Source organism: Zeugodacus cucurbitae, chromosome 5 (assembly GCF_028554725.1).
Source record: "Zeugodacus cucurbitae isolate PBARC_wt_2022May chromosome 5, idZeuCucr1.2, whole genome shotgun sequence".
Taxonomy (NCBI): domain Eukaryota; kingdom Metazoa; phylum Arthropoda; class Insecta; order Diptera; family Tephritidae; genus Zeugodacus; species Zeugodacus cucurbitae.
The window spans coordinates 2107973-2130789 of record NC_071670.1 but is presented as its reverse complement, the minus strand read 5'-3'; the positions used below and the strand labels follow the sequence as shown (position 1 = coordinate 2130789).

The 22817-nt window shown below is 36.1% G+C and overlaps 1 long non-coding RNA gene across 1 annotated transcript in view; it reads left to right on the top strand.

Moving 5' to 3' along the window:
• LOC128922104 (uncharacterized) overlaps positions 1-22817 on the top strand; it is a 60503-nt gene that overhangs the window by 18564 nt on the left and 19122 nt on the right. Inside the window, exon 2 of the long non-coding RNA XR_008471369.1 lies at positions 21874-21991. This is a non-coding gene — a long non-coding RNA (uncharacterized LOC128922104). The remainder of the gene's footprint in view (positions 1-21873; positions 21992-22817) is intronic.

Here is a 22817-nt window from a genome sequence, read left to right as displayed (position 1 = left end):
TTATAGTCTACGTTCAAAAATCAATAGCGTTTTGATTTTGTTTTCTTTAATTTGTCTTTATTTTTTGAATTTGCCTGTTTAGAGACTAACAATAAGTATTAAAATCTTAAATCTATTTAAATCTAGTTACGCGCCAGGAGCTGTGATTTGGTGGAACGTTGTTCTACAGTATTCTGGTAGATCTCTGCTTTTTAAACATGTTATTAGGTCTACAACTTTGCTTCCGCCGTTTTTTGTAAATATAAGGCTTTTTTCACTTAGGACAGCCTCATCGTACGTATCCGAAAGCATTCGATGAGCCTCAACCGCACTTTTCTTGGAATTAAAACAGAAAAGCAAAATTTCCCGCAAGTGTCGAGAATTCGGCTCAAAAAGTGACATTTTCAGTTGAGAATAAGTTTGGGATGCAAACAGGTCTCTACAAAATTTTGTTGGGTTTTTGTTGACACAAATGTCCAAGATCGATATAAAACGATTTAATCGACCAGTGCTTGACCCTAGAGACATCTATTGGAAAACGGCGGAAGGAAAGTAATAGATTACAGAACCATGTACCAAGTCATTAGCCAATGGGTTTGTATGTTCACGGAGTCGGGCGGTTTAGATACTCGTATACATATATTTATTTCTTCTTTATGTCCCCTATCTTCTTCTTTAGCATATGTTTATTAAGATCTATGTGGATGTTATAAGTATTTTAGATTGGAACCTCTATATTATATCAATGTTGGTTGCACGGATCGTACGCTCCAGTTGAATATCATACATCCAAATCGGCTTTAAAACCGCATTATAAAACTAGGTTTTGTTGTCAATGTTAAGTTTAGAATTTTTTTTTGAAAACCAATTTAAATTTGCTACTTTTAAGTTCATACAAGTTGTTGTTATTGTTATATGTTTTCGCCACGTGTGTCTTCTATCCAGGTGAATCCCAAGAGCGGTTAGGTTAGGTTGGAGTGCTCGTCACGTAGTCAATTAGGAGTAGTCATCCTTTAGGATGCCTGCGCTGGACGCGAATTTCAAAAGGTTATGTGGTTTCACTAATGATATTCGAAAATAAATTGGAAAACGAAAGACTGATATAATATTTGTCATATTAGCATGGTTTAAATATGTGATTTCAAACAAATTGTTAAGCGAAAGATCTCTTCTATAACCCAATAGCAATACTTAACATTCTTCGATTATCTATAAGACGATGATTAATCGTAAAGGAAGCCTATCAAAAACATTGTGGGGTTTTCAGTAATAAAAATCCGTTTTAATAAGAATTTATTCCACTATCAATGATTTTATTTTTCATCGTTAAGTCTTCTGATCATCGTTTGAAAGGGACTTCACCTTGTACAATGTTTTCTGTTTTATTTTTTTCATTAATATTTATTTTTCCCCGAATGCTGTAACATATTATACGATCGATTTGGTATAGTAAAAATGTATGTATGTATTATGTATTTATATAAAACACTTATCTTTATACAGTTTTTTTATTTTTTCGCTTAAATTTTTGCTTGATTACTCAACGCTTGAGTCATCGTCAAATCCATAAAAGACCCGAGAACCTTCAATTTTATCGCATTTGCGCCTACATAGCGCATAATTAGCTTGAAATACATTGTATGTATGTATCTACCTACGCACTTATACAGAAATGTAAATTTATATTTCTACGTTTGTGTGTATACCAACAAATTCCGCTAAAGATTTTAATCTACACTTACCGAGTGTACTTCCGGTGAACCGTTTACATACACATACCTACATACATAAGTATGTATGTATGTAAAGAGGTTACCAAATACTTTAATTTCCATTTATATCTCATATTACAAAAGCTTATTTTAAAATTTACTCGATTCCGTATTTTCTGGATTTAACTAATTCTTAAATTGTCGCTATTTCTTTATTTACTCTTGTATATAATATACATATAATGCCCATGTACATATGTATATACTAGATATGTACTATATTGCAATATTTTTTAATTTTTTTTTTTCACTGTTGACCCCCATTTGCCATCATGCTTTCGTAATCAGCGATGACTGTACTTGACTGTGGCAACTTGAGACCCCAATGGCCGAATGTCGTCGATTCGACTCTACCCAGCTGAAACCCGATGATGAGAATGTGTTTGCGAACGATGTCGGTGTATGTACCGAGCACAGCCTGGTATCAACGACGATGGGTCCGCTTGCAAACAAACATACAAATGTACATAACCTCACATATATTATACATATGTACATATATATATTTGCCGACATTTGTCTGTGAAAATAATTTAAAATCGCATATCTAATATATGTATGTTTGTATTTCTATGTACCGATTACGCTTACTTATATACATAGACAAATGCATATCTACAATTATCTGTATGTATATTTTAAGCACTACACCGCCATAGCCAAAGTTCGAGTGAATGACGCTCATTTTGTCCGCATAACCCCGTGCGACCCGTATCGTACCATAGCACGTTTGTGTGGCTCGGCTACGCTCACCCTCCCGGCAAAGCCGGTTCGTATGAGGCGCATTTTGCCTTGGCTGGTTGTTGCCCGCGCCGTTGCCGATTCACATTGTGACGCGCATTCGTTCCTTCGTGCGGCACCGTTCGTTTGCTCATTTCTTTATTTCTTTTTTGTTTTTATTGTTGTATTTTATTTTTCATTTTACTTTGCTTTGCTCGTTGAATATTTGAGTGCCGGTGCTGCTGCTGCCAGCCATTTCTGTTATCTCGTGGTAGTCTCGTGCGTGCGAGGCCCTGCTCGGCATGTGCCGTTGTTGCTGAGGCTGACAGCGAGCCAGCCAGTCAGTCAGCCAACCAGCCAAGTGGTAGCTATAATGGGGCAACAGCAACAACAACAGCAATAAAGCAATATAGTGACGAAAATGACGGCAGTGATGGCTGATGGCCATTCTACAAATAAATGTATCTGTGTGTACATGTGTGTGTGTGTTTGTGTGAGTTTATCTTTTCATACCGATGCTCGCAGCTAAGGTATTTAGATATGTCTGCATGTATGTATGTATGTTTGCTTGTGTTTTATTGTTATTTCCTTTCATCTAATTTTTGAGTGCTTAACGAATGAGACAACATGATATTATGATATGATGGATGATAATAATAGCAATAACAATAGCAATAACAACAACAGCAGAAGAAGCCAACGGAAATTGCAATGAAGGTTGTTTGTTTATTTTTATTTCTTTGTATGAGAATAAGCATGTGAGCACACACACACATACAAATACATATAAGTATGTAAGTGAGTGTGTGTTTAGGCTACGCTCCATGGGTTGCGACTTATCGCCTCTAACGGCACATGTAGCACCGAAGTTGGCCTCAATAACGTTTGGCAAATTAGAAAATTTATAAAAAAGAGCAGGCTTTCATTATACACATATTAACACATTGTTGTTGTGTTTCTAACACCGTGAGTTGTTGTTGTGCGATTTTTAATTACAAGAAAATAATGTAGACTGCTATACACTGTATTTGAAGATACGCCTCTTGATCGCATGCAAAGCAATGAAGATCACAGCAGTTTCTTTCATGGATTTAGTTTCTTATATATGATATAGGATTATATAGTGATTTTTTTGTGGTTACTGTTGCATAGAAAGTCGCGTTCGAGCATTAACTCGGATCAAGGATCTCAAAAAAATTTCACTATGCTCATTTTTTTTTTGTTTTATCATCATCATTTCTCTTTCTCTAGAGCTCTTTGTGAGTTTTGGTCTGTTAGACAATACGCTTCCAAGCTACTTTGCTGTCTCTCTCCAGTTTTCCAGTCGGAGTTTCTTCAGAATTTCGGTTAATGCGTCCATTCATCTTCACCTTGCTTGGGTTTTATGGTTTATGGTCTCTTATAATGACTGTTATTCAGATCTAAAGTGGTTTCCAGTAGCTGGAAAACTTCATTAAAATCGGTGAAAAATAGTATATGTATATTAAGTGTCTTTAGATAAAAAATTTCCGTAGAATAGACATAATTCCTTCAAACAGCAAAATAGCTCAAATTGTTGATTCACGATCGCCGTCCGAAGTTGTTCGACTGTTAGTGAGGACTCTAATCAATATAACGCAAAATTCCTAGTTTGGTTAAGGGGGAACCTAACCCCTCCCCGGTTTGACAATATTTTTTCCATTTTTTTTATCGTTTTTCTGAACCATCAACATCTCAAGAATATTGTGTTAAAGTTTTAGGTCATTCGGAGAAAAACTAACGAAGTTAAGTAACTTAGGTTTGCGCGCCGTCGGTGACCAGTCTACAGAAAAAATTACTGAATCGATCGTTTTGAAATTTTGAACAAATATTCTACATATATATAGCTCATATAGCTCTCGAATGACGTCGAGATTTTTCCAAAAATTTGAATTACTAACAATTTTACAATAACAAATATGTAGGTCGATTTTTTCGTCTAAAATCGTCATTTTGGCTTAAAAATGGTACCAAAAATTGAAAATTGAAAAATTAAAAAAAACTCGACGTCAATTGAAAGATAAACTAATAAACTAAAGAAAGCATTTTGATTTTTTGGTTTCGATGATCCAGTGATGCTGTAGGCTGGTCACCGCCAAAAACTTCTTTTCGAGGTGCCTGCAGAGATCGACGATAAATCCTTTATTCCTCGCTATATTGCGATAAAACTTTTTTTAATTTTTTTTTCAAATGTTGTACTTTCATATACATAATAATAAGTAAAATAAACCTACAGCAATAATTTTTTCTAAAAAAATTCATGAAAAAAGGTCTTTTTTCGACGAAACAAACCGGATCCGGACAAACAAAATAGGATCCGGAAGAGTTCGTATTGAATATTTGAGATTTTTGATTGTGATTGCCAGTTAGTGGGCTTTTCTTTATTTCTTTTCTATATAAAATTACTGTTAATCGGTAAATATTTTATAGGTTTATACCAGGTGCTATTATTTACCTTAGTACATAGATAACTAAATAATTCACTGCTAGAATTTTACTTACAAAAATACCGTTACTTAAAGTACGAAATAATATACATATAACGGTAATTTGCACAAATTGCGTCATCTAATGGCTTTGTAATAAAAGCAAATATTTATAACTGTAAAATTAGCACGCTATGTTTGCATTTTTTTTTGCGCTTATTTCGTGAGATATTTTTCGCAATATTGCTTTAAGCAATTTAATATTACAATAGCAACAACAACTTTAGCAGTTGCGGCGAGTCTTACACTCTTCTGTCTCCTATTCCCTAGCGTTTTCAACTTCGGCAAAGTCTTGGCATGTTTCGGCTATTCGGTTTCGTTAGAAATTTTTTCGTATTTTCTTTGCACGTTATTCTTCGGTGATTTTAAATAAATGTTTTAAATATATACATATGTATTTATATACAGGCTGTATATACTTAAAGCATTTGTATTTATATACTCACATATTTCTTTTATTTTCGTTATATTTTCTTCTTCTTCTTAACTGGCGTAGAAACCGCTTACGCGGTTATAGCCGAGTCCACAACAGTGCGCCACGCATCTCTCCTTTTGGCGGTTTGGCGCCAATTGGTAATACCAAGTGAAGACAGGTCCTTCTCCACCTGGTCCTTCCAACGGAGCGGAGGTCTCCCTCTTCCTCGGCTTCCACCAGCGGGTACTGCATCGAAAACTTTCAGAGCTGGGGCACTTTCATCCATTCGAACAACATGACCCAGCCAGCGTAGCCGCTGTCTTTTTATTCGCTGGACTATGTCTATGTCGTCGAACAACACATACAGCTCATCATTCCATCTTCTGCGGTATTCGCCGTTGCCAATGTTTAAGGGACCGTAAATCTTCCGCAAAACCTTTCTCTCGAAAACTCCTAGTGCCGTCTCATCGGATGTTGACACCGTCCACGCTTCTGCACCATAAAGTAGGACGGGAATAATGAGGGACTTGTAGAGTTTAGTTTTTGTTCGTCGAGAGAGGACTTTACTTTTCAATTGCCTACTCAGTCCATAGTAGCACCTGTTGGCAAGAGTGATTCTGCGTTGGATTTCAAGGCTGACATTATTATCGGTGTTAATGTTGGTTCCTAGGTATACGAAATTATCTACAACTTCAAAGTTATGACTGTCAACAGTGACGTGGGAGCCAAGACGCGAATGCGCTGACTGTTTGTTTGATGACAGGAGATATTTCGTCTTGTCCTCGTTCACCACCAGACCCATTCGCTTCGCTTCCTTATCCAGGCGGGAAAAAGCAGAACTAACGGCGCGGGTGTTGTTTCCGATGATATCAATATCGTCGGCGTACGCCAGGAGCTGTACACTCTTGTAGAAGATTGTACCTTCTCTATTTAGCTCTGCAGCTCTTATAATTTTCTCCAGCATCAAGTTAAAGAAGTCGCACGATAGCGAGTCACCTTGTCTGAAACCTCGTTTGGTATCGAACGGCTCGGAGAGGTCCTTCCCGATCCTGACGGAGCTTTTGGTGTTGCTCAACGTCAACTTACACAGCCGTATTAGTTTTGCGGGGATACCAAATTCAGACATCGCGGCATAAAGGCAGCTCCTTTTCGTGCTGTCGAAAGCAGCTTTAAAGTCGACAAATAGATGGTGTGTGTCGATCCTTTTTTCACGGGTCTTCTCCAAGATTTGGCGCATGGTGAATATCTGGTCAGTTGTTGATTTTCCAGGTCTAAAGCCACACTGATAAGGTCCAATCAGTTTGTTGACGGTGGGCTTTAGTCTTTCACACAGTACGCTCGATAGAACCTTATAAGCGATGTTAAGGAGGCTTATCCCACGATAGTTGGCGCAGATTGTGGGGTCTCCCTTTTTGTGGATTGGGCAGAGTACACTGAGATTCCAATCGTCGGGCATGCTTTCTTCCGACCATATTTCGCAAAGAAGCTGATGCATGCACCTTATCAGCTCTTCGCCGCCGTATTTGAATAGCTCGGCCGGCAATCCATCGGCCCCCGCCGCCTTGTTGTTCTTCAAGCGGGTAATTGCTATTCTAATTTCTTCACGGTCGGGCAATGGAACATCTGTTCCATCGTCGTCGATTGGGGAATCGGGTTCGCCATCTCCTGGTGTTGTACTTTCACTGCCATTCAGCAGGCTGGAGAAGTGTTCCCTCCACAAACACAGTATACTCTGGTCATCAACCACTAGATCACCGCTGGGGGTCCTACAGGAGTGTGCTCCGGTCTTGAAACCTTCAGTTAGTCGCCGGATCTTTTCGTAAAATTTTCGAGCATTACCCCTGTCGGCCAGCTTGTCAAGCTCTTCATACTCACGCATTTCTGCCTCTTTCTTTCTTTTTCTGCAAATGCGTCTCGCTTCCCTCTTCAGCTCTCGGTATCTTTCCCATCCCGCTCGTGTTGCGGTCGATCGCAACATTGCGAGGTAGGCAGTCTGTTTTCTCTCCACTGCGAGACGACAATCCTCATCATACCAGCTGTTTTTTTGGCTTTTCCGAAAGCCAATGGTTTCGGTTGCAGCTGTACGTAAGGAGTTTGATATGCCGTCCCACAGCTCCCTTATACCGAGATGCTGATGAGTGCTCTCAGAGAGCAGGAGTGCAAGTCGAGTAGAAAATCGTTCGGCTGTCGGTTGTGATTGCAGCTTCTCGATGTCGAACCTTCCTTGTGTTTGTTGACGTGTGCGCTTTTCTACACAGAGGCGGGTGCGTATCTTAGCTGCTACAAGATAGTGGTCCGAGTCGATGTTGGGACCGCGAAGCGTACGCACATCAAAAACACTGGAGACATGTCGTCCATCTATCACAACATGATCGATCTGGTTGCGAGTGATTCGATCCGGGGACAGCCAAGTAGCTTGATGGATTTTCTTATGCTGGAATCTAGTGCTACAGATGACCATATTTCGGGCCCCGGCGAAGTCGATCAGCCGTTATATTTTACATATGTAAAATGTTTATGTGCACATACATATGTACATATATGCCAATATCACTGCATTTATGCTAGAGAAAATCAGTTGCAATGAATTTGATTTATTATTGCATTAAAAGCATTTCTCTGCATATTTTATATATGAATGTGCATATGTATGTATGTATGTATATCTAGTCCAGGGTATCTACATAAATACGAATAAAAGTACTAATGGGTATTTATTTTACCCTCGGGAAGAGGCATTTCGCACAGTGCGCCACCAGCAAATCTCAGAGAAGAAAGATGATGGGAGACAGGGTGTGAATATCTCATAGGTACGTTGAACATTATTTTTGTACAATTTTACATACAATATACAGACATACATATGTATTTTATGTAGATAAATACCTCTAGAATTGTTAAACGATTAATTAAAAGTCAGTTTGTTCAGCAAAATTAATGATAGTTTGAAGCCTATATGCTTATTTATACATTATATATGTATATATGTACATATACATATGTATGTATATAAGCATGCAATTTTACACAAATAAATCCACTTACAAAGTCAAAAGTTCATGCTAAAAGTTAAATGGCATTAAATTATGAATACTGCATGCTGAAAGAGACAAAGATGAAAACTTGAAGCTCAGCAAAAAAAAAAAAATGCTGATTGCTGCTGCGGCAGCACACGTGTAACAGATTAATGACTGACTTGTTGGTAGCTAACTACATACAAATATAACTAAATACTTACAAAGGGAGATATTTATATACAGATGTGTACAAAAGTATGAATACATACAATTTTGAGCTTAGAAATTGAGGTTAGAATATAGCTGTTAGACTTCTGGCACAGAATTCGGGTCTTTAAAGGCAAAATACCGGACCAAAGCTGCACATAAGCTTTAAATTATTTAAATAAAACAAGTAAGGAAAGGCTAAGTTCGGGTGCAACCGAGCATTTTATACTCTCGGAATTTGTTGATATATTTTTATTAAGATAACACACAATTTGACCCAATTTGAAAATCCTATAATTAGGTATATGACAGCTAGGGGAAGTTACACTATTAGAAGAAAAATATTGCCTCTAAATTAAATTAAGATACCTGAGAGATTTACCGAAATTTTCGGTGAAAAATTACCATGGGGCACTAAATTCTTCATATTCGATATTCGGGGCTTTGAAAAGTTATAGTCCGATTTCGACAATTTTTTCACAAGTGATGCCACAGATCATATACAGTATTTGTGTAAAGTTTTATTTCGCTTTTTTTATTGGTTTCTTATGTATATATTATAAAGTGAAGGAATAAGATGGAGTTCAAAATTGAATTACATGGGAAGTTGTCGTGGTTGTGAAACGATTTCATCCATTTTCCACACGTGTCATACCGAATTTCATTTGAATCGGTCGAGTAGTTCCAGAGATATGGTTTTTGACCCATAAGTGGGCGATGCCACGCCCTTTTTCAATTTTGTAAAAAAATCTGAGTGCAGCTTCCTTCTGCAATTTCTTCTGTAAAATTTAGTACTTCTGACGTTTTTCGTTATTTTCAACCTAATCTTTGTATGGGAGGTGGGCGTGGTTATTATCCGATTTAAACTAATTTCATGGTGTGTGGTGGGTTACGTAAGAGAACCGACTGCAGAAAGTTTGGTTTATATAGCTTTATTGGTTTGCGAGATATATACAAATAACCGATTTGGGGGCGGGGCCACGCCAACTTCCCCAAAAAAAATACATCCAAATATGCCCCTTCCTAGTGCGATCCTTTGTTCCAAATTTTACTTTTATGACTTTATTTACGGCTTAGTTATGACACTTTATGTGTTTTCGGTTTTCGCCAATTTGGGGGCGTGGCAGTGGTCCGATTTTGCTCATTTTCGAAAGCAACCCTCTCACGGTCCCAAGGAACATGTGTTTCAAGTTTCATCAAGATATCTAAATTTTTACTCAAGTTAGCCGTTGCGCGGGCGGACAGACAGACATTCGGATTTTGACTCGTCTCCTCACCCTGATCATTTTGATATATAACCCTATATCTAACTCGTTTAGTTTTATGACTTACAAACAACCGTTATGTGAACAAAGCTATAATACTCTCTTAGCAACTTTTGTTGCGAGAGTATAAAAATAAACAGCCAAGATCAGCACATCTGGCAACTCTAACCAGTCTGAATTTATCCACTTGTAAACGTTCAAGCATACGAAGTACATAAGTCCATACATGCCTATATACATATAGCTTTATATACAATCTGCAATGCATTCAAATCCGATTAAGCGCGCGCAATGAGGCACCAAAACAGAAAAAACACGACACTTACACGTGTACATATGTATATAATGCAACCCTGTCGACCGCAAAAAATATACGCCAACAGAGGGTTGATGTTAAATGGCCTTCATACTATACTTATTGTAGATACACATATACATATGTAAATATATTCCTCAAGGAACATGGAAAAGCGAATACATATTGAATAAACTTAATTTTCAATTTAATCCCGAAATGGGCTGACTTCAATGACACCACCGCTGCGCGCCACCTGCTTGCTTGTGCTATGTGAGATTAACAATAACAGTGCAAAATAGAGCGGAAAATGCAAACACTTGCCGCGGTCAGCCACTATGCACGTACACATCCATATACGCACTTTCTGCTGCATTAAGCTTCACAGCTACAACAGGCGAAATTTTAATAAAACTTCAGCAAGCGCCACAGCCACGCCCAGTTGCGCTCGCCCACCAACATGCGCGTGCACTGTATTATATTGCGTTGAAGTATTTTGCATAAATGCATAAAAGAAAATTGGTTTTCCTTTGCTTTATTGCGGCATTGAGTTGCACTGAAATGAATGATGTGGACTTGGTGGGCTCAGAGTCAGCGAGTCAGTTGTAGTGCATTAAATTCGGAAGTGACCATATACACATGCACTTATGTATGCATTTATTTAAAATATAGACTTTTATGTGCCTCATAAATAAAATATAATGGGTACTTATGTATATAAAACAGTCCCCATAGGTATACCATGATATACGATATGTGTTCAAAAAATAACGGGAATTTTAAAATTTCCAATTGTCCAAAAGTCCAATTGTCGTTTTCTTAATTTGTCTGTAGCAGCTGCTAATGTTAGACGCATTTTTATGAGCTTGGCGATTTGGATAAAAGCTCACACTTCGTTGATTATTCGTGAATTCTTGACCAAAAACAATACTGTAATGATGCCCGAGCCTCCATATTCGCCTCACATGACTCCGGAGTGTGACATTTTTCTATATCCACAAATAAAGAGACCCTTAAAGTTTCGTCGTTTTACAAGCATCCGAGAAATCGCTGAAAGAGTCAAAGAGCCGATCTCAAAAAAATCACGAGTTTGATAAGTTTTTCGACGATTGGAAAAAGTGCAAATTATCGAATGGGGTATATTTGAAGGCGGCAATATTAAAGTAGACGATTGAATAAATATTTTTTTCAAAAAACGAAAATTCCCGTTATTTTTTGAACACACCTCATTCCATAATTTTTACAAAACTATATGTTTCATATACGTACAACTGTATATAATGTTCTCTTGACGAAATTTATTTTTACTTAAAAACATATATGCAAAAGTGCTTATAATGCTATGCGCTTATCCAAATCCAAACCATCCCCTCAGTCGGATTGCTTTCTTCGCTTATAATGGTACTCTCATGCATGTATGTATGTATCAACTCATGTATAAAGTATATACTCACATATAAGTTAATGGAAAATGTTTAAAAGTCATTCAACTTTGTTTTTGTTTTGTTATTGATGCATATGTATATGGTGTGCATACATACATACATACATATGTACATATATTCAATGCGGTACGAATACAACAAAAAGGGAAGTGAATTAATGTTCGAAATATTTTAACCTCAAACTCAGCTACATTGGACATTTTTGTTACAAATTATACGATTCAATTGCTTTCCCGCCGTCATACGAACTCCTGTTACGATTTGTATCTAATTGTCAAGCTGCACTTCTTGGATCCTAATAAACGAGTCAATGAACCACACTAAAGTCGATGTCTAAGGTTTCGTCAAGAAACGTTCCTTTAGCAGATTGTTGCCACTTGAAGGTCTTGGGCCTCTATATCGTGGAGTTTGCGACAACACAAAGGGTTGGCGACTTTATCTGTGCAAGTGGAATCTCCTGAGGAACAGGAATCCGATCTTTAACCTAACCTAAGTTCTTCGAAATAGTAATGGAATGTTTGTGGAGTGGATAGTGTTTGACCGGATATAAAGCCGTGTTTGGCAATATAGACCCAATTATAGTGGAAACTTTTTTCAATTGCGCATTCAAAAAATAGTTTTACAGGGATACTGCTGTGGTAACCGTTCTTGGTCTTATATGAATTCGCTTCCGCTCTGGTTACGACGATTCCTTCATTGATAGGGGATAGGGAGTTGACGAATTGTCCAGATATCCAATAGTATTATCTTCCCGACGTTAGTGTTGGACTGTTTAGTCGAAGAGACCGAAACCCATATCGTCGTCTATCACCTCGTACGAGATAACAATTCTTTCAAATCGTTTGTTCCGAATGTTTATCCTGACTTCTAATTTGTGGAACGCAATAATTTCTCTATAAAATAAGTACTATGTATGGCCTCACGGGTGGAATGATATTTTCAAAGAAGTGTGGATTGGGCTCTCTTCCAAAAAATATCTCATTAAAGTCATGCAAACTTTCCGAGAAACATTTGAGGCATTCTATGAAGATATTTGGATTTAAAGCCTGAGAAAAAAGGTATTTTAAAGAACTCCCTAAGTAACCCGTGGGGAACATACCTTCATTATAGGTGAATTGTTGGATTCTGTTTTCTCACTACCGTACCAACTTGAAGAAACTCCCCGGATCGTGCTACTACTGCATTCTTCCTATAATAACCGCATACTATTTTGTATTATCTGCAAAATCCATAGACGGCTGAGAGCATACTTGGGAGGGTTTACTTATATTATGTGACCTTTCGAGTTATCGGAACGAATACCATTAGTGATTCCTCTCCAGTTTGTGCAGTACTCGTAATCGTTCGATCAAAGTTCTAAAGAATTATCGGAAGACAAGCTAGATAGAGTCGGCTTAATCAATAGCTATTCATTTCACATGCTTCTATACTATAATATTATAGTGTCTATTTTAATTCATAATTTTGCACATTCATTGGTAATACCTACTCTAGAGACTGGGGACTTTTTGATAACGCTGAGTAATCGGTTTTATAAATATTTATATAATATATGTAAGTAAGTGCGTGGACTTAGTTGAAATGATGATGATGCAATGCGGCTTTCTAGTGAAAACAAATACTTTGATGATGACTACGATGATGAGCATGGAATATACATGAATGGATGTGGGTCTATAAAACATACATACATACTATATATATGTATATATAAGATTATAAACAGGTTTTTTATACTTAATATGCGTATGTATGTATGTATTTATGTTTTTTTTTTCTTAAATAAGCAAATAGAATAAAAAGTTTGAAGTTTTACTGATAAACTGTTGATTGAGTATACAGATCCACATATACATTTGCCTGTGTATATGCACATGTATTTATATTTGTAATTATGTATACTTTGAGACAATTCCATATCTGTCAACGTTTAGTGTAATTTATAATATATGTATATACATTATATTCATATACACATACATACATACACATTTATATTGTTTATTATTAGCAAAATTATCTCATACAAATGATCATTTTAACATACTAAAATGTGTATACATATATATTTTATATGATTTCATTTTTTGTTATTTCACTCTCATTCCGAGTGCTTTGAACTGCTCTCCGCGTGATTCATTTCGTTTGTCCATGTTTCAGCGTATGATCAAATGATTAACGATCTCGTTTATATTATTTTAATTTTTATTTTTTTTTTCATTTTTTATTTGAAATTCTTCATACTAACATGAATCACCTGAAACTGAAACTGAGAGAGCGCTATAGAAAGGATTCTGCATTGTTTTCAAACAGGTATGCAGCGAAATATTTTTTTTTGTGAACTTAAACCGGTTTCGTACATACATATATGTATTCACAAAAATGCAATTCGAAATAAAATGCTGAAAGTGCGACAATATTCTAGAATACAGGCACACATTTGTAGATATAAGTACATAAATATTTAGATGCTGGTTCATATACAGCTAAATATTATATCTGTATAAACAAAATTTAAAATAGAAATAATAACTTTATACAGTAAAAGTCTCAATATTAAAATTTTATTTTTTCTGGTTCCTTAACTCTAGAAAATTGAGAAGACATTGCTATCGAGTCAAGCTCATTTTATATGGATTACTCCTAAATTATTATTTTATAAATCATTTCATCATTCTTAATTGATATTTCACAGCAAAAAGTAGAAATGTGTTCATTTTAAAGAGATCAACAAAGCTTTCAAAGTGTTTCAAGATCACTAAAAGCTTCCTTAAAAGCTTTAGTCAATATTTTTGTTCCACTTAAAGCGATCGGAGAGATCATTTAAAGCATCCTTAAAAGCTTTATTGAAGATTATCGTTAGTTACTAGAGTTAACTATCATACAAATTTCGTTGAAAGCTTTATATTCAAGATTAATTTCCAATTCAAGCGATATAAAAGTTTCAAAAAAGCTTTCTTTAGAAGCTTTATACAAAAATATAGTTAATTGTTAAAGTTAACAAACACTAAAAGCTTCCTAAAAAGCTTTTTAGAATATTAATGTCCAATTTAAAGCGATCCAAGAGATCAGTAAAGGTTTCAAAATTCCTTAAGATTATTAAAAGTTACCTTAAATGCTTTATTGAAAGATTTTCGTTAATTGTAAAAGTTAACTGTCTCTAAAAGCTTCAAAAAACAAGATTATCATCAATAAAATTGATTTTTTATCATTATCTCTGCAATATTTTGAAAGCTTTGTGCCGAAATCTAGCCACTGTCCTGTCGGATATGTTTATATCCGTGCCACATTTTGCATTCCTAAAACTTTTTATAATTCTCGAAAGCCTGCATTCCGAACTCTGTGCCCATCCACAAATCGAATTGCGGTCGTCCATTTTCCGCCAGTACAAAATACACTTCGACCAATTCGGCTCAATTGATAATTGCATTTGATGAGTAAATCTCCGTACTAAACTTTTGCTCTCTATCATTTGCTGTTGTTGCATTTTATTACTATTTTTTTCTGCGACGACGCGGCTACAGATCAACCAGAATGGACTTTTGCTGAACTCCGGCTGACCTGAACCGATTTATTATTTGCGCTACTGTAGTCGTCGAATAGCGCAGCCGAGCATTGGATGTGACATCCACCATCGTGTATACTTTCCTCCCCCCACACATCTCCGCTCGTCACCGCCCACGTTACACCATCATGCAACATACTGCAATTGCAGTCGTGCCACATCAAGCTGCCAACGAGACGCCCACACGACGACTGCACCCACGAAGTGGTAGTAGTAGGTTAGGTATGGTGCGGTGTGGTGACGGTCACAACGAAGCGAAGCTTAAGCCAACGGCTGTGGCAGCGACATTGTCATAGACACAGACAATACAACGACAGCGACAGCAGCAGTTGCCAGCGAAGGGAGAGGCATGGCATAGTCAAAGCAAAAGCCACTCACTCGTTTGTTTGTTATTGTTTTTGCGGTTGTTTGTATGTTGTTGGTGTTTCTGGTGTTGCTGGATTGTTGTTTTTGTGGTGTTTCCTTTTCTGTAGGCGTTGTTTAAGCGAAAAACAAACGATTGCCTCTGTATAAGTGTGTCTGTCTGTATGTATGTATTTGTTGTTGTTGCAGCTTATACAAGTGTATGTAGATTGCTCCACTATTGAGGCTTACTCGTATTTAAAACAAGAACAACACGTTTGTTTAGCTACATACAAACATACAACACAGTAAACTTTAATATGTATGTATGTACATATGTGTGTGAGAGAGTGTTTACTTGTGGTAACACCTACAACATTTTGCCAATTTATAATCGCAGATAACAGTTCATTGTAGCACAGACTTTGTCTCTTGTATATATGTTTGTATATGTATATATGTATGTGGCATATATTACATATATGCAAACATTAATTTCACAGAAACACACACACACACACTTATATCTATGAAATCGTGAACATTATGTGTTTTAATCGCTTTGTTATTGTAATTTTGTAAAATTTATGCAGCCACGCACAAACAAACACACCCATGCACTTACGCTTCAACTGCCACAACGTTGCACATTCGCTTTAGCTTTGTTTAACCGTTAAACCCCTTTCTCCCCACCAACCGCTGCGACTGCATCAACTACTTCATTAACTCGCCTACCACTACCAATGCAAACAAACCGCAACAACAACACTAACACACACTCCCATACATACATATTGATAATTTTCCATTTTACTGTTACAATCAATGTTGCCCACCAAGAGTCACGCCAACGCCTTTGTTCTTACTGCGCTTTTGATAGCCAAACCAACAATATTCGGTGGGTTAACTTGGCTTGTTGCTCTTGTTGTTGTTGTTGTTGCTATTTAGTGAATGCGATCTTCAATGCGAGACATACATACATTTCAAAATGTTTGTATATACAATACATTTACACTTGTTGGCAGAAGAGTTGCCAGATGGTTCGAAGAAGCGTTAGGATCTCTAAAGTCTAGAAGTTTGTATTTAAGCTCAAGTTTCTAGAACTGGTTTTGGTCAAACTTTTCTGGGAATGCAAGGCAATCTCCAGGCGTCCAATAATATACTCAATGACCCTTCATTTGAGGTATGAATACAACAGATGTACATATGTTGAGTACGGTCTGTATACAAATTTTCTAACTAAGCTGGGAGTGTTTGGTCAAATCCTTTTTTAAAAGACGAGTTCCCGAAATCCGGTAATCTCACCCCACTAAAAGCACCCTTTAAAAGTCATTTGTTCTTGTGAAGATATTTCTATTAATTATCTTCTTAACCAAGAGTCGGGTTTTTGCATTCCTGAGCTGATTCTCAATGATAATTGTTCTTTGTTATAGATAAAAAATAATTTCTTGTAGAAAAAGCTTCTAAACGGTCCTAGTGACAAAGGTTGATAGCAACGGCAGAGAAAGGTCACCTCTGGTTTGAATGACGTTGAAGAGATTTGTTGTTGTCGGGTGTTTGGACGGCTTACTATAAAGTTTTGCACCATTTCGGCTAGAGACCTTTTCAAGAACACTAATACACTCCGGTCGACCAAGTACATTCTATCGGGTACTATGCGCAATACTAATAGCCATCCTAGCGTCAGCAGGAGCTCGACAATCCCTAGAGTTCCATATTGCTATGGGAACTTACACACTTTGACGGTCATTAACGAACGATTCGGGTGCACTAGGTGGATTCATTATATTTCCATATCTTGTTGCTCGATAGCAATTTCATATGATGCAGCCACCATCATTCCGCATGGGAACTGGCGCACGAAGCCGTTCTTCTTATTCGAAATTCCGGGTATATTTTGTTCGTCTTCTTCCAAATTCCGATCGAGTTGAAACTTCTACAGAAAATGTGGCAACCAGCTAATACATGTTTTTTGGAGCATTCTTTCATTCAAACTCACCTTTGCTTGTAATTCTCAACCAGCTTACATGCAATGTTAATTTGAAAAGTAAACTTCATGCGATTTTTAAAAATTGTTTTCCACAGGTGGCAACACCGTGTCCCATTTTCGCCATTATTCGCGCACACAATCGTCAGCATGGCGATAAACTCTTGCATTTTTGTTGCAATTCCGTACGTGGTATGTTCTTTGCTGTTGTTTTTGTTGCTGATGTGCCAACAAAGCAACAAATACATAGACAGCAATTGTTGTTGCTGTTGCCGTTGACGTTGACGACGTGTCTTTCGTTTTTTGTTTTTGCCATAATAACTGAGCGTGGTTCTTCGCATTTGTTTTTGGTTTTAAACACTTCTTTTTTGGTTTTGTTGCAGATACATTTGTACGTATGTAAGTATGTATGCATTTGTTGCTGCAACAAAGAAACGCGCTGTTGAATGTTTTATGTTGTTTTTGACTACCCTGATTTGTTGTTGATTATATGTTACAGCGTTAATTATTGTTTTTTATTATATTTGCGCATGATTTTATTTAATGTTGTTGTTGTTGCTGTTTACGTGCTGTTGCTTTCTGTGGCAATTTACGTATATATGTAGGTGAGTGTGTGTGAACATGTTTTGTATGCATTTCGTGTAATTTATGCTGCTTACTTGGCAAAAATTTCATCATCATTATCACACACACACACACACTGACAATTGGATTACATAGATACGCTATACATATATACATACAAGTATCTAAGTGTAGAAACAGTTATGTATTTGCGCTTCTATTTTCAAATGTCGTTATTTACTGTTGTTGTTGTTGCAATAGTTACCACTTGTTGTTTGTGTTGTTACTGCTCTTGTTGTTGTTGTTGCCGCATATTGCAGCACTGCCATTTCAGTTTTGTTAATTTTTCAGCTGATTTGGCAGAAACTTTAGAAAATCGTGCATTTTGATGAGTCATCGTTAATAAATTTCAGTCAACCACCCGCCCTGTCCTGTGAGGCCCCCGGTCGTCATTGTCTCCGCCCAAGTTTTGCCAAAATGTCCGAACAACACAATCATGCTTCGCTATTTTCAAACACGACAGCTGCAACAAAAACTTACATACTCATGCTTTTTACTCCATAGAGACCCGAATACATACAGACATCCACTCATATATATACATATGTAAGTATATATACAAGCATACATCGTCTCATACATATAGCGTCTAGTCTAAAAAGCCACGTCGCCAATATTGCCTTTCATCGTTATTTTCCAATTTAATCGTTTTTTGTTTTTGTACTGCCATACACTCCAGTTCGTTGTTGTTTTTTTTTATTCTGATTCCCAGTTTGTTGTTTTTCCGTTTGTATTGGTGGGTTTCGTAGAAATACGCACGGAAATGATGTACTCGTACCTTTTCAGTTTCCCCCTCAATTGAGTTGAAGGCGATGCGGAACTTTAAAAGAGGTCAAGCAGTATTTTACGGCTTATATGTAACTATGTAGGTCCGTATGTATTCCTATAGATATATGTGTGCATATATGTAAAAATTTATATTATGAAAGTTTGTACAGTCAACTCGGGAACTATTGCAACTTTCTCTTATTTTCCGCTACTTTTTTACACTTCTTTAAGTTCTAACGGTGCCTTCCGGTGTTGCGATTTCGACGATGTTCTCTTTAGGGTTTCTTGAGTCGAAGTATTGCTTTTTAAATCCCTATAACAGCGTAATAGGGTTTAATAGGTCCAAACCCTTCTTATTTTTTTTTAATTCAAGGGTTCTTCTATCTATATCAAGATCTGAGAATCTCTATTAAGTTTGAATAATAAAATACATGATAAATGCCTTTGCTATTAAAGAACACTAGGAGTTTTTGAGACGTTTACGACCACATTGACATAGTTCAGCGAATAAAAAGTCAGCGGCTACGCTGGCTAGGTCATGTTGTCCGAATGGACGAAAACACTCCAGCGCTGAAAGTGTTCGATGCAGTACCCGCCGGAGGAAGTCGAGGAAGGGGAAGACCTCCACTCCGTTGGATGGACCAGGTGGAAATCGACCTGGTTACACTTGGGATCTCCAACTGGCGCCGAACTGCGAAGGAAAGAGAGGAGTGGCGCGCTCTCATCGATTCGGCTATAACCGGCTAAACGGTTGGACGCCAATCACATACATACATATTTTATTGGTTTTATTTTTACGCAAAGTTGCAAAACATAGTCTTTCAAGCAAGAGGCAATTCTTTTACTTTAAGATTGCTGTGCATATTTTGAAAAATTGAATGTCATTGTGCTACTTAACTTCAAATGTAGGCCATTTTCTCTTTTTGGATATGTCTGGAACTCTGTGATAGAGAATTATAATACTTTATGCAATTTAGTATTATTTGAAAACATTGGAATTAATCGATTAATCGATTTATTTACATTAATTGCAATTAATTGCAATTATTTTTTTATATCTTTCAATTAATCATTTGATTATTTAATCGGTTAAAAAAAATTTTTTGCCATCCCTAAGTGGCGCGCTCTCATCAATTCGGCTATAACCGGCTAAACGGTTCAACGCCAATCACATTAAAGAATTCATACCCGAGCTCTTGGCTTGATTTATATTATTTAATAGATCCAACTGTTAAAACTGGATTGTAGCCCATATGGTCTCACTTTTTTTAATTACATACACACTTAAATACCCTTGTGTATGTACATATGTGAATCGATTAAATTTTAAATTGAAAAAGAAATCAACAGCAAATGAGATTGAACGCGAAACCTCTCAATTACGCTGACCTTAAAACATAAAAAATGCCAACAAAACAATAAGAAAAAGAAATAAATACATTAAAAAGTTTAGAATGAATGCTTTCTTTATTTTTTTTTATTTTCGCTTGAACAGAAATTTACTTGAAATATACATATAAACATACATATGTAAGAGTTATACTGCAGTGAAAGGAACTAGTTGTAGACTAGTTTGGAACTAGTATGAACTCAAGAACAACTTGTTAGTATATTTGATGTAGCGGTATCTTACGAATTGACAGACGTCTTTTACTAGTTCCGAACAGACAAAAAAATTAATAGAATTTACATTGGGTAAAGTACTTATTAATAAAACGCTCGCTTCGGTCTTGAAAAATATTTAGTTGTTATCCAGTACTTTTTCGGGCCAGTTCCATTTTTATTAAAAAAATTTAGTTGAAGGCTAGTATAGTAGTAAACTATTAGGTTAGTGGTAGTAAACTAGTACTTTTTGGACCAGTTAAACTTTCAGTCAAAAAAATTATATGTAGTTGAAGACTAGTATATTTTCTGGCTTCATGGTACATAAATATGTACATAAGCGAATTAGAGTCGGCGGCTGAAGTACATTAATTTACGTTTGAAGATTTTGCAATTTGCTTTTCGATTTTTATTAAAATTTTATTTTAATGGGAAGACATCGAGTAGGGAAAGAATAGCGGAGCTCTTGGTCGGCTGGTGAAAAATAATAAAAATTAGGTGAATATGCATGTGAAATGACTTTTTATGATAACTAACCTAAAATATATACGTACATACATCTATGTACGAGCCTTATATAGTATGTATATGGTAAGAGTAGCGCCTGCCCGGAATATACTTACTTACTTACATACAAACACAAATTCTATCTTTCAGTATCTACCTATAAATGAACTTACTACAAGTACGAGAGGAGATCACATGACCCACTATGACTAAATAACAATGGCGTCGACGTGTTTTTTTTTTTTTCAAGCGAATAATGCACGAAAAATAGTGAAAAGCAAAATGAAAACTTATACAAATACTAATATAATTTTTCACAAAATACACAGAGACCTAGTATATACCTGCATACATACAAACGTCAATTCTACTAGTGTATATACATATACATAAATAACGGTGTATGTGTACCCAATACTAATGCAGCCATGGTAATTGGTATTTGTATTGGGTTAATTTTCGTGTTGCTGGGCTTAAGCACAAATTAAATTGCTGCGATAAATCATGTCTTTGTTTACGACGTTTTGGCTGACTGGTATGACTGTGGGCTATGGCGGCCTTGTGGGAAAATACAATGGTTTATGAATGACTTTTGATTTATATTAGAGATTTCGTGCTCCAAATCACTTCTCATTTCGGTACTCACTTATGGAAGTGTTACTAATTTTATGTACTCGTACAACCGTTTTGGTAAAATATGTAGTCCATGTCGCAGATCCATTTACTCTATATTTATTTATTTTTTTTTTTTTTTGTTATTGTTGCTAAAAAACAATTTTATTAATATTTTTTTAATGAATTTTATTAATTTATCCTTATGAATTTTTTTTAAAGATTTTTTTTATTTATTTTTTTTCAGATCAACAAATATTCGCCATGCATTTCCTACTGGGTTGTTTGCCGCTATATACAACGAAATATGTTTATGTACATACATACAGATCTTCATGTACACATCTGTGCAAGTATATATGTATGTAAGTAGCTATGTATTTGTATATGCAACTTGCCATACTAATTTTATACCATATTTCTTAATGTATGTCACGCTATGATAATTATAGATTTTTCTCTCAAATTAAATGACTTTAATGCTAGACAATTTATGTGTGAGGGGGGGGTAGGTTTTGGGCTCTACTGATTTTACGTATTCGTGCTAATTGTCAAATGGCGAGCGAAAAGCAATTCGATACAAAGCTTTTATGTACAAACGTGAGCATATACATAAATACATATGTATGTATGTATGAGGCAATTTTCGTTTTTATTTTCTTAAGTTTTGACAATTGGACTTTTTAAAATTGTAAATTTTACAATTCTCGCAATTTTTTTTAACACACCTCGTATAAGTATAAGCAACAAAATTTAAAACTTGATTACGTAAATGCCTTGAAATATTTACTGAAATCCAATTTTCAATATTTTTTTCTACAATTTTGTTGCTTTCTTAAATTCTTACTAATTAACTCTTGCAGTAAAACGTACATACATACATACATACACTTATATATTCATAAACCACTTTCTAACAACCCTTCACTTTGTATGATCTTGCCTCGAGCCATGTACATGTAATAAGCTACAAAAACTGACAGCTGCAAAAAAATGTAATTTTCTAAAATTTCATGATCTGCCATTTTTGTAGACAGAACAGTATCTACGGCTGGCATTTCTGCGCTTTCCCTGCGCATTAGCTGCCATTTCCACTATTTTCTTACCCAAATCGAATTTCTGCTCTTATTAGTTCTCGCTTCATACACATATACTTGTATGTATTAGTATTAGTGTGTGTGTGCTTGTGCC